This window comes from Xiphophorus hellerii, chromosome 6 (assembly GCF_003331165.1).
Source record: "Xiphophorus hellerii strain 12219 chromosome 6, Xiphophorus_hellerii-4.1, whole genome shotgun sequence".
Lineage (NCBI taxonomy): Eukaryota > Metazoa > Chordata > Actinopteri > Cyprinodontiformes > Poeciliidae > Xiphophorus > Xiphophorus hellerii.
Window position 1 is genome coordinate 13218581 of NC_045677.1, and position 25054 is coordinate 13243634.

The 25054-nt window shown below is 39.6% G+C and overlaps 1 long non-coding RNA gene across 1 annotated transcript; it reads left to right on the forward strand.

Annotated features, from left to right (window-relative positions):
- Nucleotides 1-7193: 7193 nt before the first annotated feature.
- Nucleotides 7194-23430, forward strand: LOC116722307 (uncharacterized). The gene is made up of 2 exons (XR_004339739.1): nucleotides 7194-7393; nucleotides 20896-23430. It is a non-coding gene; the product is annotated as an uncharacterized LOC116722307 (long non-coding RNA).
- Nucleotides 23431-25054: the final 1624 nt, after the last annotated feature.

The window sequence follows — 25054 nt, forward strand, 5'->3', positions numbered from 1 at the left end:
CACGAGCGTAAATCCACAAATCAGTGGATCTTACAGGGGCTTTGCTGCAAACGAACCCTGGCCCCCTGCGCCAACTTTTCAAGAGCTAAACAGAAAAACAATACATGTTTTAAGACTGATCACACAAATAATTTAGATTTTATAAGGTTGGTTTACAAGATAATTGTCACTAAAGCAGTTCAGCACTTTTTCACTGGGACTATTTGAACAAACCCAATCATATATTGTGAAATGAGCAGAGATGATTTTTTTTCTTTTTTACTATTTATTCCAAATGTTTAGTTTGTTGTTGCATCTTTTTATTTGAGTAAAAATAATCTGATCAGAAAAGGTTACAACACTGTAGAAAATGTAATTCTGACATTTCTCTTTAGCTGCCCAGATGAATAAACCTTGAAATAAAAATAGTGAGGAAAGCGCCATACTGTTGCCATATCAAGGATAAACTGCCTGCCATCCAAACAACATTGAGTTTTTTTTTTTATATAATAATAATAATAAGAAAAGTGTACACATTACATATGGGATGACTTCTGCGTCACGATGGGTAAAGAGGGCTGCGTTTGCTGGTAAGTATATTTAACGTAAAAGTTGGCATGCAGTGAAAATAATTACATGGTGGGAGTTTGTCTGCAGAAATAAGTATTGGTTTAAGAATCAGCCGTGCAAGAGTCACTTTTGGGTCAGAAAGTGACGGGGACGTTTTGGCATAAATGAATAAATTTATGCCAGTAAAAAAAAAAGAAGAAAAGGTTCATTTAAAGGGCATTTCCTGCCCTGGGACATTACAGGCTTCAGTGCTGCAAAATACTCAATATAAAAAAGCCGAACAAGCAAACCGCATCCAAAGCTACCACAGAGATACATCACTATCAGAAGTACTAAAAAATATGCCTGTACACGTGAGTCCTGTCGTGATATTGCTCAGTATTCCTCACATTTATAAGTATCTGACAAAACAGGAAACAGTAAAAGGAAATGTCTAAAAAAACAATACCTTGATTGTGAAATAAGTAGGAGGCTCATGCTTTCTAAGCATTTCACAAAAATTATGATTTTGAAAGCTTAATGTAAACAGACTTAAAAAAAACTGTTTTTGTACCACACTTGAAAACATACAATTAATAAACCAGGAAGCGTATGAGAAAGAAACAGCTTCAAAATGAAAGCTGTAATGTGTAGTTAGTGTCCCTTACATACCAGGTAATAAACAGGTTGTACACTATGGATGCGTAGTTTCCAACTCAATGGGCAAAATAGGTTAACAAATTGAATTTATTTAAATGTATTTTTATTAAGAAAATTAATATTTTAACCAGAATTATAATGCGTGTCATCATGCATAAAGTGTCATCCTGGTCCAGGCGACAGCCAAATAGGTGAGATGAAAACATGAGACTGTATTTTTACTCACCATCATCAAAAAAACGCATAATTTTATCTTTGTCAGAGTTCAAAAGAAAATAGTAATGGGTCTTCTTGGCCTTTACTTCTATTTTACAGTCTTGTTCTTGTATTTGAGATAAGTGATAAAACTCAAATGACTCACAGACAGATAAAAACTGTGTCATAAGTAAAACAATGGTAATTTAAGTACTTTTTCCAAGTGATGTTGTCCAAAGGGCACATTTACAGGTGAAAAGGAACCATCAACTTTACATCTGAAAAAAAAATCAGAAAATAAAATTTCAAAAATGCAAACATTCAAAGGTACAGTCTTTATTTTTAAATGGGGCAATTTGGCGAAATCACTATAATCAGTACTATCTAAGCAAAACACTAGTTGTGCCATTCAACTTGCTGGTGTGTGTTGGATCACTGTCCACCTCTGTTCTTTTGCCTTGGGTCACAATCTGATGTCTGGAAATGCTGAGGAAAATAAAAATCATCTTCCCATCACTTACAGCAAGTCGTCCAGGGTCTGAAGCAGTAAAATAGTCTAGTACATACTGTGCTAGTTTTATGTAGCCTGATAAACATCTTACAAAAAGTTTTACTTTTACCTCAGGAGTTCTGGGAATAGTCGTAGGGATAATGAAGACGTTCTTGGGAAAAGTGAGACAAGCCTTCGTGCTCTTTTTGGTCAGCAGTGGAACGCTCCTGTTTGTGCCATTTTTGCAGAACCTCTTTCTCTGTTGTTGAATCATGATGAGCCCTGACCTTCAGGCATGCGAGGCCTGCAGGGCTTATGAGATGGAGCGCTTTAATATCAGTAAAGCTTTGCCCAGAAGGGTAAAAACCATTTTAACATGACATTTGTTGATAAGAAGTGAAAAAAAAGTTTTTTCAAAACGCTATTTCTAATTATTTCTTTATTTTATAAATGATAAAGAAAGTTATCTTTCAGAAAATAAGTTTTTGAAAGATAACTTTCAAACAGATGACAAGACAAATAAAATTATTTCTATTAACAAAGAGTTCAGTGTTTATTTTCTATAAACACTGAACCCTATTGTAAAAGTTATACACACAAAAAATTCTAAATAATTACTGTTTTAATTGTAGAAAATTAACTCTATAATTAGCCCCATGAATCGTTCTTAGCTCCACTTTCTGCACTGAATGTCTTTCTATTCCTTCAAAAATGATTTTGCTATAACAGCTTTCTCCTGCAGACACTGATGACTAAAAACATCTCCACAGATCCTGAGTTAAGGACCTCTAAGATTATATAATTAGTACAGTTAATTAAAACAGATACAAGTAGTTATTCATGTTGCATGTTTGATTTACTACACAAACTTTATAATGCATAAAGTGCTTGAACTTACACAACTTCATGAGTAGTTGTTTGTTCATTTGTTCATTGGGACAGGAGCGTCATGGCTGCCGTTCGGGGGTGGGGTGGAGTACACCGTAGACGTGTAACAAAACCTTGTGTTTGTGAGCAAGAAAGAACAAAAAGCCATGAGAACAAACAATATTTTCAAGAACTTCCTTCACTAAGCCTTCATTAAGTCCTCCAAGGAAGAAATCGAGGGAGTGGTTGGAGTCTTTTAAACCATCTATTATAACTAAACATTCATGAAAAGACAAGCTTAAGCCCACTATCACAAACAGCAGGTGAACCTGTACTTATAGTCTTTCTGCTGATTCCTGTTTTTGGACAATTGACTGGTTTGACGTAAAACTCATACAATTTCAATTTAGTGAGCCTCTCATTCATAGTTTTCAGGATCTTGAGGACATGGCCCACAGACAGCTAAAAATGTACCTCAAACTATCAAAAATAATGGTAATATCAAACATAAAAACATTTGAAGTACCAATTTAATGTTGGAAATTAGAAAACTCAATTTGAAACCCCAATGAAGTGGACTTGGTAAAACAGTTCACTATTTTTGACTGGCTACAGTCAAAAATATTCATACCCCTTGCAGAATTTGGTCTCAAGTGATCTTTTCATTTTACCAACATGCTTCTTCTGACTGAGGGTTTTATTAATATTTTGAAGTGGCCCAATCAGAGTCTTGGGTCTGACAGAGACTGGAGGCGAGCTACAGATTAAGGTGTTGGAAAGGAGGCCTTCCAGCCTGGAAGACTTGCAGCTCATTACCGAAGATAAACCATCAAAATATCAGCCTACCAAAATGTTTCACTGATTAATAGGAAGGGTTTATATAACTTTCAATATTATAAATAAAACGTAATAAAAGAACAGATAAATACTCTTTTCAACACTGGTAATCCTTTTTACAGCATTGCATCATCTTTTGAGAAATGCTTGTATATCAGCTCCAAACTGTTTGATTGAATAACAACTTTTCAAATCTAAGTCTGTCATGGCCTTTTTCATAAAATTTCATTCCACTATTGTGACTATATTTGCATTAAAAACATCAACAGCGCTGTTTAGTGCAGGGAAGACATATGTTTGTTAGACCGTATCTCAGAATATTTTGTTGTCGGGGTTTCTGAGTCGGGCTCCATAGTGGGGCAGCTGCTGGGCCTTTATGCTTGCAGTGAAAAGCTTCCTGTCACAACATGACTATTCTTGTCTTTTGTCTCTCAAAATTGTCCTTTTGGTGAGTGTGTGTGCATGGTATATTGTGTTGCCCTGTGATGGACTGATGACCTGCCCAACATGGACTCCTGTCTGCATGTCCTGTTTGCTTACCAGGACATGCAGACAATTCCTCTGTGTCTATGTTTCTAAATATAGATATTGTTTCTTTTGTTGTTTTTTTGTGATGTCTAAGTGCATTTTAATACCGCAAATAATTTAACTTAATTATATTACTTGTTTAATTTTGTGAATGTAATCAGATCTTTGCATCTTTTTCTGCTTTTATCTGAACATCTTTGTAAAAGAAACTAATGAGTTCAATACATTTCTCTTCTGGGACAATAAAGATGAAATAAAAAGTTAAATAAAAACATCATTTTTATCACAGATTTAAAAAAATATTGAGTTCTGAATCACCAGGAAATACAATATTATAAGGATGTTTGCAATTTAATCTTTATAAAAAATATACTAGAGACATTACTTTGCTAATTCAGACAAAAAAATAATCTGCACCCATTATGAAAAATTTTTTTTTTTATTTCTTTAGTATTTTTTTAACAAATGCTTAAATAATATTTGATTTTTACGGTGTCAGAACAGGAAGTGACAACATCAGTCTCTAATATGTAGCAGACAAAAGACTCACCTCTTGAGAAACACATCAAATAAACCCTTAAAGAGAAACAAATTGTGAATTTCACAAAGGTAGAGTAAAAATTCATTTAACGCAGGCAGAAGGAGATTAGCTGTAGTTCGAAATTAACCACAAAGTGCACCAGTATGGGATTATGAGATTTTCACAGGATAGACGTCTCACACATGAACACCCACTCGGTCAGATTTGTGAAGGAGCTGTGATTGAAGCTGCCGGCTAAATTAGGAGGAAAGAGAGATTAGAGGCTTAAAGGAAATCAAGCCAAGGCTGTTGTTCCCGTTTGGCTGTTTGAAATTAAACTGAATACTGAATAAATCTAGGTGCCGTACTTCTGAGAGAATCAGTCCCACCGGTAATGCAAATTAGCCTCCATATTCACACAATAATCAGATGATGTGTTGCTTTGTTGGAGCCTGAGCGTGCAGTTGGTGCTGGTTTGGGAGCACAGAGCATTCTGTGTCTAAGAATAAAGAATTCATTCGTGGTTTTGCAGCCTTTCTGGGTGTGGTACGATTGTGAAGTCAGGAATGAGTCTCAGTTTGGTGATTCGTTCCCTACCGGATTAGGGATCTTCATCAAAAAATGCTCTGTGCAGTTAGAGAAACGTTCAGACCAAATTTCTGCTTCCTGCAGGTCTTTCTTCACTCTGCTTGAAAAACCAGTGTTAAGATTCATCTGTCTGCTCTCACTGTCCTTCTCATCAGTGTGAAAATGTTTGTGTTCACAAGTCTTACGTTGCTTTATGAAAACATCCACAGCCCTTGAACTTACCCTCATTTTTCACACAAACCTTAATGACCTTTTTGGGTTTTTTTCTGATAAACTAACACAAAACAGTATATAATTATAACGTGAAAGGGAAATTATCTGTGGTGGTGTTGTTCACGTTTTTGCAAGCAAATGTTTAGAAATGCACTCATGTTATATCTGAAACATTTACACATCAAGAAACAAACGCTTCTGCCCATTCCAGCAGAAGCTCAGTCATATTAGATGAAGAGTATTTGTGAAAAATGTATTTTCTTTCCACAGATTCTCAGCTGAATTGAGGTCTGGACTTTGACTGCAGTTCTAACAAATAAATATTATTTGATCTAAACATTTCTACTGTAGCTTAAGGGTAGGGTCTTTTTTGTAAACGATAAAAACACTTACAAGTTTCGTTCCAGTAGCTCCCTGTAGATGATTCAGATCATCTTCCCATCAGCTCTGATCAGCTTCTTTGTTCCTTGCTTAAAGGAAAGCATGATGACACCCCCACTATTATATTAGGCTGATGTGCTGTGTCAGTTTCCTGTCCCAAGAATCATTTTTCACGTCGACCCAAAAATTAAATTCTCTCTCCTTTGACAGAAACATTCTCCCACCTGAGCTGTGGGTGTCTGCAGCTCCTCCAGAGTTACTATGATCCTATCGGCTGCTTCTCTAATTCTGATGATTCTTACCTGGCTTGTCAGTCTAGATGGGCGTTCGTATCTCTGGATGTTTGTAGTTGTGCTCCTTACATTCTCTTTGGTGGATTGAGCTGTGCTGGATGAAACATTCAAAGCAGAACTATTCCCTCACATATAGCTCTACTAATTACAAACTTAATGAAGTTGGTTGCACAAGATTTAACTGATATGTATCATAGCCATAAAATAAAGCCCCCCCACCCCACCCCACCCCCTAAGTAATCATGCATTGCTTTGTATTAACCTCTCAAATTAAAAGCCAAATAAAAGACATTGGAATTTGAGGCTGTAGCATCATAAAGTTCAAGGACTATGAATTTTCCAAGGTACTGTATGGGTGAGTAGGTTGCTAATTCTGAATAAAGATGCTGTGAGGTTTTAGAGCGTCGTTACCTAAGGTGATTCTCCCTGGACTGATGTAAGAGTGGGAACATGAGAAAGCTTTGAGCAGAATCGATTCAGTCAAGTACTCTCAGAGTGAAGATCTGAGGAGAGAATTATCCATGCACCATTTCCTACCCGGCTCCTGTTTGGAAAAAAAAAAAAAAAAAAAAAAAAATCCTGCAGTTCCAGCCTGCTGGTAGCTTTCATCCAACAGGAACACACTCGGTGTGATGTGTATGTGATTTATTCCTGGTGGTAATTCCTCCCCATCTGAATATGTTTAATTCCTGTCAAACTTAGAAGAATGAAGCAGACGCTGTATAGCGTCTGTGACGCTATACAGAATTTTCCAGAACCACCCTGAACTCAGATGGATGTCCTGGGGGTGTAAAAGCTGCCACAAAGTTAAAGTCCACTGTGACCGTTATTTTGTATGTTGAAATTAACAAAATTAACACAAAAATTATATTTTAAAAAACATCTGACAAAGTGCATTGTATTCATACGCCGCTTGCCCTCAGAGTACACTCCTGTATTCCCCACCCGAGTTCTCCGGAATAATATAGGACAACTCCCCCATTCCCTCCCATTCCCACACGCAGGGGCTCCATCATCCAATGGCAAACACGCATTTTTTTTTTATGAAGCTATCCCTTCCGAGCCAATCCCCGTTGCTCCAGTGATCCCTGTAAACCGGATGCCCTTCCCTCCGGCCCCTCAAACGCAGCGTAATCTGTGGATCAGGGGAGGCAGACGCACACAGGCGGTGTGGACTTGGGCTCCGATGGAAGTGATGAGGATGAAAAATAGAAGAAATAGCATCAGTCCCCACCACCTCGACTGGAAGGCGAATCCCGATGCGTACATATCAAAAGATGAAGGGAAAACGCTGTGAGTATGCTATCGTCACAAAGAATGCAACACAGAAGAGCAGATAGATGTTGTTTGTTGGAGGAAAAAGTCCGCGGAAACTGATGTAATACTTAGAAATAGATTTTTGCGTATTTGTTGTGCATAATGGGGGTTATGAACGCTTTGGAGGTGCGCGTAAAACGAAGGTGAAACTCTGTGTGGGTTTGGCGCTCAGCGCTCCAACCAGGCGGTAAGCGCATGTGAATTTGTTCCACATCCTATTCTGATTTCTTCTACAGTCCAACCCAAGAAGCACGAACACGCTTTTGTCCGCTTCAACTTTTTTTCTTTTCATGAGGAATGCACATGGACGTCCAATTATTTCCAAGATTAGCCAAGATTTCGTTTATTGACAAAGTTTTTTTAATTTTATTTTTTAATTTAATTTAATTTTTTACTTACGTGTTCTACCAGCTCCAGCAGCTCACCAGTTCCGATCTAAGTTTGATTCATTCCTCTCACCAGACAGAGAACTTGTTCCCTTTAACTTGGTGAAGACTGATAAATGGTGGTTATATATATATATATATATATATATATATTTTTTTCCCCCAACTGAACAATGCGCACCAGCTTTGTGCGGACCATCTGTCATCATATCGACATTACAGCATCCCCTTTATGCACCCCGCCAACCCCACCCCAAAGACACCTGAAGAGCTCAAAAACAGACAGCGATCATTCACAGCCACCACCCGTCTCCCTTTCTTTCTCCATCCGTGTGCCCTGACTCATGATGCGATCTTGTCTGGCGTGGATGCGTGCGTAAAAGCAGACGGGAAGCCCAGAATAGCTGTTTCATCGGAGCAAAGTGGGGCGGATGAAAGCATGAAGAGATAAATCACAAATAAATCACTCGCAGACCCAGTCTTCCAACAAGAAATTTTGGAAGAGCGCGAACAGGATTAGGAGCATGGGTTTTTTGCACATCTTGAATTCTCGGAAACGCTCTCTGCGCATCTGACTTCCTCCCGGAATTGGAGCCTTCGGCACATTGTTTAAAAAAAAGAGAGAGAGAAGACGAAGAAGAAGGAAAAAAGCCAGACTGCCATTTTCAGGATGGGCACTCAGAGAGGATGCATCCACTCTAAATAAACATACTTCAATCTGACGAGCTGAGGCTTGAGGGGAAACTGGCTCACTGTAATGCAGCTGAGACATTATTTTTGTTGCTGTTAAAATTATTCATCTTAGGCTCTCACTGTGCAGTGCCAAGCACTAATATGCTCTAAGGTTAATGAGGCAGTCTCCATTAATTCTTCTGCCATCTGGATACATTAGATCTAGTTGCTTAGAGCTGCACCAACAATGAAATGTGCTGTGAGTTTCTGAAAAAAAAGTCAATTTCATACTTTTGAAGTCAGTTTGCTTAAAAAAACCATCTACAAACATTTATCTATGTAAAGCACCCTATAAATTAACAGTTCTGATAGAAGCTGGCCCAGGTTATTAGCAAACGTAGCTGCTGCTCATGAAGAGTGGCTGTCAAGGGACATTTCATATTTAGCAGGTGTCAGTTTGTATCCTCATTCGGTATCTGCTTAATTTACAGAAACGTTGCTCATAGTGTACTCTAAGGAGATTACGAAACATCTGACTACAAGAAGTGATATGTAATCATCACTTAGAATCGCTTTTTCTTTAGTGAAGAGCGACTCATTGAAGTCAACAGGCCCAAGCAAGCATCAGAGGCAATGGAAATAAAATATGATAAAAAAAAAAAACTTGAACATTTTATAAATAACTATTTCCACAATACCTCAACATATTCAAATAGCAAGAGAAATAAATGTATGTGTGCTGTTCTATTCTAAGAGGAAAGGGCATTTTGAGGTAATTAAAATGGGGAAACGAATTAGCAACAAGCTCAGAGAGTTCTGGACTCATACAAGATGCAAATCACAGAACCTCAAGTTTGTAATTGTTTATCAAGAATGAACCGTTTGAACTTGTTTCCAAGGTTTAAAATTGGAAAATTGCTCTTAAATTTGCTTAGCATTCAGAACACGACAAATAATGCTTGTATTGAAGAAATATTCACAGTTTTATAGGAACAGTCATAATTTACTACCAATAATTAAATGACAGTTTTCATGTTTACTTGTGAACACATCTAGTTGAGCTGGTTAAATCTTTACTGAGTTTGTCTTGAAACACAACATCCTGCACATGACTGCCAGACCAAATGGCTCATTTAACGTAATAACATTGCTAGCACAATTTATTTAGTTATTTTGTTATTTCAAGCATGTCCTCCCTGTGCATGCGTCTGTTCTCTCCAGGCACTCCGGCTTCCTCCCACAGTCCAAAAACATGACTGTCAGGTTAATTGGCCTCTCTAAATTCTCCCTAGGAGTGAGTGTGTGTGTGCATGGCTGTTTGTCCTGTCTGTTTCTGTGTTGCCCTGCAACAGACTGGCAACCTGTCCAGGATGTACCCCGCCTCTCGCCCAGAATGTTAGCTGGAGATAGGCACCAGCACCTCCCGACCACACTAGGGGACAAGGGTGTACAGAAAATGGCTGGATAGTTATTTCAATAAATTACGTGTGATCAATGATGTGAGGGTCAAGCAGAACACATTCTGTGAAATAATCAGTTACGTCACGTGAAATAAAACCTCTTATTTTGACAGGACATAAGAGATATTATTAGTTGCATCAAGTCAAGCCTCTAATCAAATTCTGCTTGGGGCCCAGTACCATCTTGGGCTGCCACTGGTCCTGATGTGATCCAGACCGATGGGTCTCCACTTACGTCCCTCTCAGGGCCGAGTTACACATAAATCAGTTTAGCTTTCTTCGTTCTGAAGAAAGAAAGAAAGAAAAAAAAGGGCTGCAGCCTGCGTCTCATAAAGAGCAGCAAATGTCTGAGTGGATTTCTGTTTGTCAACTGTTGTCCCCAGTTGATTGGCGTCATCGGGGAGGAGTAAGTGGACACAGAAAAAGTCAGTGGCTTCCTGCTGCTGTCAGGCTGGACAGGAGTCAGTTGGATGTCTGCCTATCTTATCTCCAGCTGAAGCTATGATCATCATTCCTGCGTAATTCAAAATATGATGAGGTTCCACAGCTGGCAACCTGCGATCCTGTCTGCCTGTTTTTTACTTAAGAGACGCGCCTGCGAATCGCTGCTGCTCCTCAACTTATGGAAACTAAGCTACGCTGTAGTTAGATTTTTATTTTGTCTGTGTAAATAAAATGCTAGCATCTTTTAGTGCGGTCTCATTCTCAAAACATTTATTGCAAATTTAGAATTTATTTAAAGAAAACACCACATGGAAGCAGTTTACCTTTTTTGTAATGATCCATATTTCTGGAGAAAAAAAGTTATTAAGACTGATAAAGCTTTAAGAAAATGTCCTTCAAATTTCTTTTTATGGTATGAAATCTGTTAATGCTTCCCAGAGGAAGCGTTAGAGAGACTGAGGTTTTTTCTGTAAGGAGCAGAGAAGAATTCTGGCTCTCTAGTCTCTGTTGCTGTGCACTGCTGATCAGCTGGCTGAACAGTGACAACAATATTCCCCTTGTTTGTTAAGAAAGACACAATCAGCTGTTTGGAAATATTTTGCATCAGAAACACATGCAGTCTTGTTATGGAAACTAAAAAATTTGCTTCATAGAGTCTCATCTTACTTTCAGTAAGTTTTTAAGAGCTCACTCAGCTCTGCACGTGAAGCATCTATTCTGTGTTAAAAGAAAGAAAAAAACCCCCACTCATTATGTCTCCAAAACATTTCTGCTAAGGATCTAAATTCAAAAGAGAACAATAACAGCTGCATGGCGTCATATCCAACGTCTCAAACAGAAAAGGTATAAAAACTGCTAAATTGTCCTCTGATGAGAGAAAGTCCCGGAGAGACCTCAGTGGAATTGGGATAATGTACCTCTGTCCCTTTTAGACCTGCAATGCGATATCTCTGTGCACTGCAGGTTAGCTGGCTGAAAGAAGATCCGTAATTTTGTCTCGCTTTCATGAAAGAAAACCGCAACTAATCTGAAGCATTTCCGGCTGCCAAAATCAGACGGTTGTTATGTGGAAGCTGAAAATCAAAATGACCAAATTTAGCGGGTGCTTATTCTATATTTTTGCTCATGTCTGGGTATTAAAATTAAATTTAAACAACATCTCATGGATTATAGCAGCTGAAATAATCAATATTTCGTTTTATCTCTGCTGCTGATCTGCTTCAAATAAAATTAGCCCACATTATGCAATTTTGTTTCATACTTTTGTGTTATTTTCAGATCTTAGTCAGTTGATCTTGCCCTTGTTTCCTTTCCCCTTATACTTCTTTTGTTTATGCATCCCACGTAGCAACTCGTATCATTTGTATCCACATGTGCGGATTAAATGGCCGTTAGAGGCCTGAATGAGTCCACAGCAGTAGCAGGAACCGGAGTGGGAGTCGTTGTGTGTTTGTGCTTCCCTGTGCAGCCAAGGGTAAATGGAAAGGTTAGGTAATGGAGACCCCTGGCCCCCGCCTCGGGCATTGCGACATACAGCCTATCTAGATGAGTGGTTGACCTCTGACCCCTCGTCTAGCCGAGGGCCCGGGTCTACGCGGGTCAAGCCAGGTGGCTTTCAAGAGCCTATTGGCCCGTTTAGAAGCACATGGCGTTTGAACTCGATGCACTTTAGAGCCAAACACACTCTTCGGGTTAATTAGGAAACTCTTGAAAAGGATGTTTGACTGTGCATTTGTATTTGAGAGGGAAATTTAGGAAAGAATCTAGTCTGTGTGTAGCTGTTTTAATGGCGCAAAACTCTTGTTGGAAATGTGCAAAATTCCTGTTGCTACAAGACGCATTTCTGTGTCAGCATCAGTTTTCGCTTATTAAAGCTCCGGTGTTCCTGCTTTTAATTGCAAAATGCTCCAACACCGGAGCTGGCCCCGGTCTGGTCGCAGCTGAGAGAAACAGCCTGTCTCCATTCTGTCACAACATGCTTTCTTATTGTATCGCCGTGCTAGACACTCCCCGTGGAAATTTTGGAATCTTTCCCATTGTCCCTGTAGGAAAGGGGGGGAGGTGGGTTTTCATATGGAAGTGGGGAACGCCAGGAAATGACAGGCATTCTTTGTGGACAATTTGAAAATAAACTTGTGGGTCTTTGCCTCCCTCCCTACAGCTGAGCAAAGACTATAAATTAGAGGAGAGAATTGGAAAATTAACAACTCCTTTGTGGCATTTTTCACTTTCTTATATTTTCTGCTGCAGTCAGTTCTCAGTGTATTTTTCTATTGAGCGCACCTGAAAGACGGGCCATCGGAGCCCGAAGCTTAAAGGGGCTTTCATCGAGAGCCTTTCACTCTTTTCTCCGCAGGTTTCTGAATGGATGCATTCTTTATTTTCCTCCTTATTTATCCTTTTTTCGCCTTGCCTTCCTCCCCCCCGACTTTAAACTCAACCCTTCTGCTGGAACTTTGCTTTATGAGGTGTGACAGTGAGGTCCTGTTGTCGGGACAGTCTGCGTGGACTGAAACCTACGGCATTTACATGAGCCCCGCTTTGAGAATGGCTTCAATTTAGCTCAGCCGCATACGTTTACTCGGACAACTTCCCTTTTTCTGCTGAGCTGGCATAAAAGTGCAAAATAGGATGAAAGAAAGAGAGAGAGAGATAAAAAGAGAACCGCTTTGTTTAACCTTGCAGGCTCTTACAGCTGCACACGGAGTGGGCACGTTTATAAGAGAACAGGTGCAAAAATAAAAGAACTGTGTATGTTTAAAGTTAGATATTTCTACAGTTGTTCTACATTCAGAACAGGCAAAGCCTGATGTCAGATTGCGACTATGTGAATTAAAAAAAAACAAAACATAGAATGTAATCTATTGCTTTCATTTCAAACAGAAAAGCAACAAATATTCCTAACAGGTTCTAAAATCATACATGTTATATTATTATTATTATTATTATTATTATTATTATTATTATTATTATTATTATTATTATTATTATTATTATTATTATTAATAAAGTGATGACATGTATTAACATTTATGCTTTGTTTTACTAGTAAAATTTCTGTCCAATCAAATTAATCAATGTTGTAAGCAAGGAAAGACAGGGGCCCTTTTTCAGCCAGTTGTCAGGCAGTGCACAACATGAAGGGATGTAGCAATAACAGGCCTGATGGCTAGCATCACTCCCAAATCCCATAATTTAGTTCAGGGGCATTTTTAAAGTTTTCATTTGGGTTTCTGTCTTTAAACCAGCTAACCTACTTCACAGCTTGGGGGAGCGGCAGATTTGATTACTCTACGGCCAGCAAAGACACAGGAAATACTAATTTCTCCAGCATTTCAAAATGTCTTCCAACTTAAAATTCAAGACAGTAGGATAGAAACATTTTGCAGTTGTTAAAGAGTAGCTGTTTAAAAAATCAGCATACCTTTATACCTGTAGCTAGATCATATCTAATGATTCTTTTTCTAAGAAAAAGCAACAACAAAAAAAAACATTTGTATAGTTTGTAAGCATGAGAAAAATATAGTTTCTTTAACCCAGCTGACCAGCAGTTTGAAGCAGCACTGCACTATTCTGTGCTCGGTACAAAAATATGTCTTTTTTTTTCAGGAACCTCATTAAAAAGACTTTAATTTGAAGGATCGACATTACCAGAAGTTTTTGTAGTTTTGGTATCTGCCCCGAACCGTGTTCCGAAGTTTTCTCATCTCTCTGCACCAGCTGTTTATAGTTCTGTCCTAACTCCAGCAAAAATCTCACACCTTATCCCTCCACCCTCCTTCTCCGTTTCTGCCGCTCTTCCTCCTCTTCCCCTTGTTGTTTTTCCCAACAGGGCCAGGGGTAGTTCCCTGGTATTTGACCAGTGTAGCGTAGCCGAGAGGCCGGTTTTTCTGTCCTCGGTGAGACAAAGGCAGCGTGCCTGAAGGAGAAGGATGAAAGGAAACGGGGCTGTGCAGCCACTCCTGTTTACAATGGGGAAACGTCCTTAGTGAGGCTGTAGAGCAAATAACCACAATCTCTCCTCTTTTTTGTTGTTGTTGTTTTTTTGTTTTTTTTAACAAGCGCTGAGACTGTGAGTGTGTCTCCAGCTCCTTTGTTGGAGAATCACTGCTGTCGATGTACAAACCGTACTGATCTGAGTCCTGTGCAAGCAAGGGGAGAAGAGGGGGTATTCTTTACATCTGAAGAGTGAATATCAGCTTTCTCTTCCTTACACCTGTTTAGTCTGGCCCGACAGATGGTGCCTCACTTTTTAAATACAGTTCCCATATTGAGGTGCTGCAGCTTTAAACTGAGAATAGTAGAGTGGAATTTTATGAGGCAAATGTAAAACTAGAAATGTGATATTTATGTATCTTTTTTACTAATGTAATTGATGGAGTGATCAGGTGGATTTGCATTTGTATTTTTACATTATGAAGTCATACAAAATTTATTTGAGCAGAAGATTACTTAGACAAATCGTTACTACATTTACAGCGAAGGCTCAGAAGCCCAATGAAAATGCATAAAAATGAACATCACTGTATGTAATTAATAAAAGAAAACATTTAAAACAAAGGTTTCAGAATGATACATGTCTTATCCCTACAATAATTATACATTTCTATAATTAAAGAGACAGATTGTTATGAGGTTATGTACGGATTAAGTGTGGAGTGAATTCAGATGTACTGGAGCATAAATTAATGTGGGGCAAGTATTGTAAGAAGACATTTCACATTAGTCTTTATTATATAGTGATACACTGGCTTGGAATCATGTCAAGTCATTTTCAAGACAGGAGAATTCATTTTCACATGTCTTATCCCAGGTTATTTTATGTCCCAATTTACTCAAATTTGGAAAACATTTTTCGCCATGATATTGTAATGGTTTAGACTCCTGTTTTCATCAGGCCCCCCACCCCCTCCTGTTGATGTGACCTGGTAGTTGTCTGGCAGAAAAAAAGCTACTACACTTTTACTGTGGTTATAGGAGAGGAAGAATTGTACATATTGTTACTAAAGTAATTACCTAAGTCATTTCTTGACATTTTTTTAGTAAAAAATCACCACTTTTTTGCTAAAAGATGATTTAGGCAAAATAGCCACTTTTGGCAAAGAATGACTTCAACCATTATTTTCGGAAGGTGACAATATTGTCACATATCGTCACATATCGTCACATATCGATATGTGCTCAGACTAGAACCTGAGCAGATAGCCTGACTAATGCACCAGCTAAGTTTGTTTTGTTAGACTCACACTGTTACTCTAAGAAGAACGTTATAAACAAAATAATACAGAAATATTATACATAGCACTATTATAACTGTTTTAATCAAAATGTTGCATAATATTTAATTTATTTCTGTTTTAAGTGAAAACAGTTATATCATGTTATATACATTTTTCTCTTGCATTTGCTGTGTTAAAACCATTATTCCATTAGACTCCCGTACTGGTTCATGCCTATTTTACACTAATTCATTATTGCTTATCCCCTCAATTTTGCAATATTACAATTAAAGATGAGGAATTATTTTGCACATTTTTAAATGCATACAGATATCTCGGCCTGGCCACAACATACTCATGTTTTCTGTCTCTACTGCAAATTATATCCCGGCTCGCTGTGGTCCACTGCTGCTCGGTCCTCTGACAGCATCTCAGACAGGGGGAGGGAGCGGAAGCTGCAGGAGACTTTTATGGTTCCAGCTCCAGAGACAACCTGCTCACAGGCAACTCTCTGCTGGCACTCTTTTATGACATCATAAATCTCCTCCCCTGGATTTCCTCTGACCAGCCCTAGGTGGGTACATAGAAGGTACCTGTCTGTTTGCCTGGTTCTCTCGTCAGATCCATCATGCTGCTGGTGATTTCCTGCACAGGCAGGGTTCTCAGACCATCTCAAGACTCTCAGATCTTGAGAGCTAACCAGTAGAAACAACTGTCTATATGACGAGTGATGGAGGGTTTTCCCAGCAATATACATTTTCAACAAGGATATTTTCTTTGACTTACAGGCGAGAGTCGGTGTAACATGATAGGAACTTTTTGTTTTGTATCCACGCACACTTGAGCCCATCAACGACAGCTTGGTCTGAGACGTGTTGATGCCTTTTGTTTGCGGAAATTTTGGGGGACGAAGGGCAGAAAAAAAGGGATTAGAGAAAGAAAAAGAAGATTTTTTGGGGGGGGTAAAGGGAGACGCGTCAGGAACCTTCATCGCTCACATTCATTTGACGCTCTGCACCGTTGGCCCCAGGGAGGCTGGAACAATAGACGCACCAGCATGACAACATTCCTTAAGGTTAAAAAGGGCAGGGGTCACCCGGTGACCCCACCCTGCCAATCAGTGGCAGGGCACTAACTCGGTGCCTCTTTGCTTTATGTCTTTGCACTTGTTGAACAGACTCTGCACCTTGTGTTACAACGTGCCCTTTGCTCTCTAATAGACTAAGATGGCCTTGATCACTATTAGGCAGTCTAATGCATTTTAAATCAGTTTTAGTCTACATGGTAAGATCTGAACCATTGAAATCGGCCAAAGATTGGAATGATTGGAGTCAACTAATTTCCTGATTGATTGTCTTTGATTCTTGTACGTTTTAAATAAAAAAAATCTAGATTTTTTTCCTACTCGTTCAATGCATCAAAACTACAAAGACCAACCATTTTTGTCTTCTAAATACACTAAAACACATGCTTCACTGCATAAATAGGGGAAAATGTCATAATTTCTCCATTTTTGTTAAATTTAAAGCTCCTATCTCTATCAAACAATCAGCTGAATGATTTTTTTTCTGTGTGTTGTGCATTATAGTTACCAGGAAAAAACAATGGAATCGGTCTAAATGGGATCCAGCAGGTCAAAGATCAAACGGGGGAAAATGGGCATCTTCAAGAAAAAAAATCTGGTCTCTGCTCAAAATAGCAGTTTAAACTTTCAGGGAAGAGTGCATTTACTTAGAGCATAAAACTGAGAAAAAGTAGGCTAGGTGCAGAAAAATGTGCACGTTTACAGGCTTGGCAGTATATTTCCTAAATAGCATCTGTGGCCTATACTGAATACAATAACCCAACCAGATGTTTCGCAAAGCCAGATCTAAATGTGGTAGAAAAGACCCACCACAGAGCAGCTTGACTATAATTATTGGCCATATTTAAAAAACAGATGCATGCCTGTTTATATTATTATCCCACCAGGGTCAATGATTAATCCAACAAGGGAATTCTAGGTCTTAAATGCTGTATTTTAAAAAAAAATCCTATATAAAAACTTCATGTTCATTTCACTACAGCACGTTTCCAGTGAAGGCTTGGCAGCTATTAAAATGGAACATATGTATGTGTAGGCATAGCGCTGCTTGTGAGAGCCCTACATGCAGACTGCAGGTCTGTTAGTAATTATGAGTGAACGTACAGTATACACTGCAGTGGACATTAAAGTCCACATCGGACCACCCCAGAGAGACACCACTGGCACTTCCTCTGCCAACTTCCTTTACTTGGCCTCGAGGGGAGCCTGTTTTGGGATTTCCGGGGGATTCACCGAACATTAATCGCCCTTCGAAGAGAGACATTTCTGTAGGTTCACAGAAAAGAATGTTTTCTTGTTGTTTTTGAAAAACTGAGTTTTCTGTGTTGCGTATTTCGCTCTTACATCTGCTCCCCTTTTCCTCCAAGCGTTATCTCTTCAGTTGGTCACATTTTTATCCCACGTCACACTCGTTTTGGCTCATTCTTGGTGGGGCAGCGGTCCCCGACCAACCCACCCCGCCGCCCGTAAAGACCGCAAATCCGCAGCATTTCACCCCGCACAATAAATCCGCTTACAGTCGAGAAAAGGAGACAGCGCTCTCTATTAGTCTCCAGTTAGAAATGAAAGCCTATCTGGCTGCAGCTGTGGAGGTTCTCCAAAGATGGGGACGTTTATTGTCAGGAACAAATAGAGGCCTTTTTATTTTGTCTAGCAGCTGACGCCTCTCCCCACCCACTCCTCTAAAACCGCTTTTGTCAGTAATGTAGAGTGGGCTGCTCAGGAAAGACTGAGAGACGATGAGAGTTTCCGAGAAGGAAAAAAAAAATGAAGCTTGGGGTTCGCTGGCGATAGACTTGAGGGGGGAAAGAGCAGGCTGTTTGCCATATGGGATAATTATCTGCTATTTTAAAAGATTATCTCCCCCATAAGTATGGTGTTTAAATGTATATCAGAAGGTATATATCAATATATGGGTGTGTGTGCGTGTGTGTGTGTGTGATCTGAGCTCTGGTTTTTAACCTCCATGTAATGCGGAGACTCTTTGCCCCCCCTTCTCTCCTTTTAAACTGTGTTAGCCATGATCTGCCCCCCTAACCTCTCTAACCTCAATCCCTTCCTCCTCTGTAAGCCCCTCCTACACACACACACACCCACCCCCGCCCACACACGCCTACACACACACACACGAACACGCCTATATACCCAGGCAGAGTCTCTCCACACAAAAGAAATATTCAGCTGTAGAGAGGGGGTCCCTTCAGAGGGCGCGACATTGAACTGGGATTGGGGTGGGGGGGGGATTAAGAAGAAATGGATGGCTGACACTAGGGTTGCCATGGCAAAGCCCTCTTTTCCCCTCTCCGCCGACCCTCTGCCTATTTTTCATTTCGCGTCTCATTGTGGGGTGAGGTGTAAGTGTGTGTGTGCTTGTGACTGTGATGGAGTGGGGAAGATGTAATAAGGCATATGATTTTGGTCTCTTATCTGAGGCCCCGGTGGAACAGACACTTCCACCTCGGGGGTGCGCAGTCAGAAAGTATGTTTACAAGGGGCCTGTGAATATCGTACTGTATTTCCTTGAGATTATTTACAAACCAGCCACTGTTTTCCCCTTTCCGAGGGTGTTGCATGTCTGTAGACAAAAGCATGAAAGAACGCAGAGGCAGTAAATCAAAGACCCTGCACACTCGCAAGACAAAAAACCATTTTGTCTGTTTTATTGCTTTCTGAATTACAGCTCCAATGATGTGACACATTAGTCATCCATTGTAGCCAGTGTCTTATCACGCCATAGCGCTACCTCCCGTACCCCGCCAGAGTAATGGATGCAGGTCTGGCTTGCATAATGACATCAGCAGCCTGGAGCTGATGAAATAAGGCAATGGATGACCGTAGATCAGCATTTGTCATTCTGATGTCAGTCCCCCCCTCCCCTCACCTCCTCCACGCAGCCAGCAGTGGTGAGACGACACTGTCGAGAGTTGTTTGGCCCTGCTTCTGACAATGGGAGCTCCTGGTCTGAGAAGGGGCCACACCGCAGAGGGGGTCCAAAAGAAGCTGGGCGGCACAGTTGGACGTCGGTATTGTTCTCTGTGCTGGATGTCCATGGATTTGAAAATGGCTCAGTAACCATTAGTAGAGCGATGTCAAACTAAAGTAGGGATTGTCAGGATGACAAAAAATAAAAAATAAAAAATAGCGGTTCTTATGTTTTCTAGTTTTTTAGAAACTTTTTGAATCTAAAGGTCAGTTCACTCAAAGAACACAGTGCTAGTTTAAAATGGTAAAGAAGGATAGAGTTTTGTTCCAGAAAGGTTGCCTACTGCATCCACTAATAAAGGAGATACTTTACGATGACAAAAAAATAATATGTTAATATTATTTCCATCAATTAATTTTTTTTCCCATATTAATCAAAAGGAATAATATTATTGTTTTAAACTGGCCTGGCCAGAATCCTGACTTGAATCTGATAGAGAATCTGTAGAGCAACCTAAAGATTAGGGCCATGGTACGGAGGTCTTCCAGAAAACTAATTAAATAAAACAACACCAGAGGAAACATGCAAAAGGATGGCCAGTAGTTATAAGAAAGGTTTGACTGTTAGAATGCAAATAAAGATTTTTTTTCCCATATGTTAAGAAGTATATAAATCATTTTGAACAAATTTCCTTGATAAACTTGTTCTATAAACACGGTTTTTTAGATAATTTGATCATATTTTGAGGGAATGTGTCTACCGTCTTTTTAGTAGAGACTAACTTTGTAACAACTAAAAATCTAAATGTGCCAGCGGTGTGAATACTTTTGGGCCTGTCTTTACACTAAGCTGGATCCTTTGGAAAAAGTAGATTTTCTGCTTTGTTTCACTTTTCAAATTGGAGATTCATACGGATCAGAAATCTGAGGATGACTTAACAAAACCATGACATAAGAGGTCACATGACATAAGAGGTAAACTTTTAATTTCTGTGCCACAAACCACATAAACAGTCGAAACTGTTTTTATAGGATCTGAATCTTTCTCCCTTTGTCCTGACTCTGTTTCATTTAAAGTTCAAATGTAAGCTGAAGAAGTAAAGTAAACGGCAACACGAGTAAAAACATAAGCCAAAATTGTTTCAGATAAACCTCTGACTCTAGCACGGCTGTAGCCATGTTCAGGGGCTTCCTTTGAACTCAACAAACATTGAGGAATAAATGGGGAAAACAAACTTTTCCTTTTGCTGGTGTATGATTGCTAACCATCTCATATTCATGTGTGTTTCAGATGCTGCTGCAGCACCTTTTTACCCCGAAGAAGAAAGACTGCAATTTCTGGTGATTACAAGATGGTAATCTGCAATAAAGCAGACTCTCAAAGCTCATATCCGAGCTTAAACACACCTCGTTATACTCTATATAACATGATCAGAACTGTCAGTGCCCCAAGGACAGAACACTCTCTGCCACTGTCTTGTGTCATTATATCCCCCCTGTTGTGCAACCTGACCTCTTTGGTCTTGCCCGAGTCTCTATCCTCCTCCTTTTCTTCCTCCTCTTCCTCCTCTGCGCCCTGCCTTCTCTGTCACATCGGCTCAGGGTCAGGGCCGCCGCCCCGCCTGCCTCGGTGAACATTCAACGCTGTCGGTGAGTTTGGTTTGAGTAGCACATAAACCATCGACCGTTGACTGTGCCCCGTGGCTCGCTCTGGCGATGTCAAATCTGAGCAAAAACGAAAGAAATGGGGGAAAAAAGACCAAAAAACGAACAAAAGGGCAAGTGGGCGCCACATGCAAATGCAGAGATGGAAACCACGTGCGCACATGCTCATAAGTGCCACTTTGTGTTCGCTGTACCCAAAGACCAAAGGTCACAATCAACATTCATTGCTGTCGCTGGGTTGGACTCTGTAAGAAAGCTCACTGAACAATGAGTGCAACTGTGGCCCAGATCTGCCTGACTCGCGTCTCAGCCAATCAGACGACCGGATGTGAAGCACTCTGATTTCTTTATTTATGTACTTCTTGTTTTTCACTTCTATTTTTTCCCCTCTCTTCCTCCCTCTCCGGTGCCGGGAGTTTTCAGAGGAGGAAGGCAGAGAGATAGGCGGCACAAATAGACTTCTGGCTGCCTGCTTGTCCTCAGCCTCCTCTTCTCTCCTCTAATTGATGGTTATGTGTGCAGCATGGGGGAAGGAAGCCGAGTGAATGTGTAATCATTTGGAGTCTCTTCTCCTTTAGATGTTTCATCCCTCTCTTTTTTGTTTGTCTAATTATACGCTGAGCTCAGTTAACTGTGTGTCTGCGCTGGCAGGGAAGGCAAATTTGTGAAAAAGGGAGGACAATTGAGGGGAAAAAGAAGATTACAGCCTTAGAAACAAATAGATCTAGTTTTGAGTTTATTTTTCATAATAATTCTCCTGGTGCTCATGTGAATATGTTTGAATAAAAGCAATTTTGCAATGTAAGAAGAAGAGTATTTCCAGCTTTTTGATAAAAGATGCCTCGTTATCTGTATTTAAACGTCTTGGAGTCCTACCTACCAGTCCCTGAGTACAAGTGTGCTTGTGCTGCTCTCTACGATAGAGGACGTGTCTGCTCATCTCAGGGTGTAATATGTTATTTTACTTCAACACTGACGCTAACGCTCTCGTGGGGAAACATAAAGTCAATAACCCTGTCTTTCTTCACAGTCTGTGACCCACCTTATTGCTGCCGTCTGTGATACCTCTCACTGTCCTGTTATACATGCAAGGTGAACACACACGCAGCTGAAACCAAATGTACACACACTCTGTTTGACTGAAAAACAACAACAACAAAAAGAATTACAAAATTTAGTTGTTTTTTTTTAAGTTTGATGGATTTCTGGCCCATTTCTCCTGACAGAACTGGTGTAACTGAGTCAGGTTTAGAGGCTGTCCTGTTCACACACTTTTTTCTACTCTGCCCTCAAAAACATTATGACTGTGAGGTCAGAGCTTTATGATGGCCACAACAAATTAAACTGCTTTGTAACCAATTTAGAGGTATATTGCCCATTTTGAAGATCAATTTCGGTCCAAAATATGCCTGGCTAATATATTTGAGATGTCTTTTTCAATATTTCCACATGAAGTTGTTGCCTCATAACGCTATCAAATTTAGGAAGTGACCAGTTCCTCCTGTAGCAAACTTCCTCCCACAAGCTTTTCCTTTTTTTATTGAAGTGCAATTTAGTTTCATAAGACCACCAGACATGTCTCCGAAAAATAGAAGTGTTGGCGTCTGAGTGATTTTGCAAATTACAGTCTGGCTTTTTATGTTGTTCCTGGAATAATGGCTTCCTCTCTGAGTGGACTTGTTTTACGTTGGATGAAGACAACCTCTTACAAGCTTCACCCAGTATATTTACAATGTTTTCTACTTTTGTTTTTGGGGTTCTTGGCTAACTTCCTTTGATCGTTCCATGATGTCAAAAAAGGAAGCATTATGCTTGAGGTGTTGCTTTATAATACACTCAGGTATACGTCAGGTAAACTCAAATTGTTTAAAGTTACAGTAATCTGTGTCTAAACTGCTGACAAAAAAAAAACTCCTTAAAAAATGTAAAGTATTCTGGAAATTTATCAAAAGAAAATCATTTAGATAATTTTAACTGACCAGGAAGAGTTTTTTTCTTCTTCTGAAGACTGCAGGAGAAAAAAAAAAATGTCTGAACGTCTGTTTATTCAGAGTATGTACATATCTGGTTTTCAGCTGCGTTTGTGTCATTTTATTCTCTCAACAACGTTTCTTAAGTGATTTCCTGACTAAGCCAATAAAGTTCAATCCAGACCAATTTATCAGTGTTTGATGTGTGTTTTTGCCGCCCGAATTACACGATTAAGCCACGCGGAGTATTCTCTCATGTCTCCATCACTCCTTCTCCAAAGTGCTTTTTCTGTCATTTAGTAACCAAGCCCCATGTCCGTGTCCCCGTCTCCAAAGTCTCCCTGTATTATTCATAGAAAAGCACTCTGTGCAGTGGTGCAGAAGAGTGGAGGTGATGTAACAGCGGCTGGGAGCGTCGCTTCGGACTGTCATCTGGGATGAATTCATGCGACAGGCAGAAAATTTCAGGTTGGTTCAGCTCTGTTGACGCTGCCAACAACTATTAAAACGCGGTTGTATTTATTTATTTATTTTTGTTCGCTCTTGGTCCGATTCCGATGAGATGTTCCCTTTAATTAAACTTAGAAGGTCGCGTTTGGATCATCTGCCCTCAAGCTGCACCAGTTTAGGTGTTGGAAGTGAACGAAATAGGGTGGAAATGCAAACAGAAAGTTCACATGATGGTTTAATGAAGCTTCAGAGCGTGTCAGAAGAACGTTCTCGCAGCAACTTCAAAACCAAGCGTTGAAGACGCCACGGCTCTTTGAAGAGTTGTTACTGCCATCTAGTGTTGAGTCTTTTACACGACTTCCGCTGTATTTAACAAACGGAATGATAAAAGTGACCTATAATCATTATCCCTAATAATTTATTTAGTTCTTTTCTATCTTTTAGAACACCCCAAGACTTCATTTAATTCATTTAAAATGTTCATATTCTTACGTCCACTGAAGGGTATTACATGTAATAAAGCTTATGCAGGTGAATACTTGTTAGTGTTTACATTACAACACATTTGAATATATTCCACTTCATTCTGTCTTATACAGTTGTGAAGTGCAATGAAAAATGATGGATTTGGACTTTTTTTTTAACCAACTGAGATCTGAAAAGTGTGATGTGCATTCTAACACAAATATTCTTTCATATAAACCATTTAATTTTTGCTCTGGCTGTATATGGTTCGGGCTATTGTCCTGCTGAAAGGTGAATTTTCAAAATACTTGAAACTGAGGTGAAATCCCTTAAGAATTTCTTTTAGAATTTTCTTCCTGCATTTAGCTCCATCCCTCTTCCTGTCAACATTGATCGGTTCTCCAGTCAGAAATAAAGTACAGCATCTCCACAGCATGATGCTGCCACCACTAAGTTTCACAGTTTAAAGTTTAAAGTTTGGAATATTGTTATTCAAACTAACCTTTAATTTTTTTTTCTCTTGGTTTTCGTGATGCTTTTTATTTTTGCTTTATTATTATGTTCTCTACCTCGGAGGCCTTTTCAGAACAGCTGGGTTTTATACCGAGATTAAATTGCACAAAAACTAAATACATAATTTCTGAAGGCAATTTGTTGCAAGGGATTTAATTTCGGGTATTTCAAGTAAAGAGAGAGCAAGACAAGTATGTTTCATGCTATTCACCTGGGAACAGTTTACAAACTATGCATCACTTTCCGACCAACACATTGCATTGTGTTGGTCTATCTCTTGCATAAGGTCCTGCAAAATACCTTGAATGTTTTGGTTGTGACCTGACAAAATGTGTAAAACTTCATGGGTTATAAATATTTTTGCAATTCGTAACTGTCCCCCACATC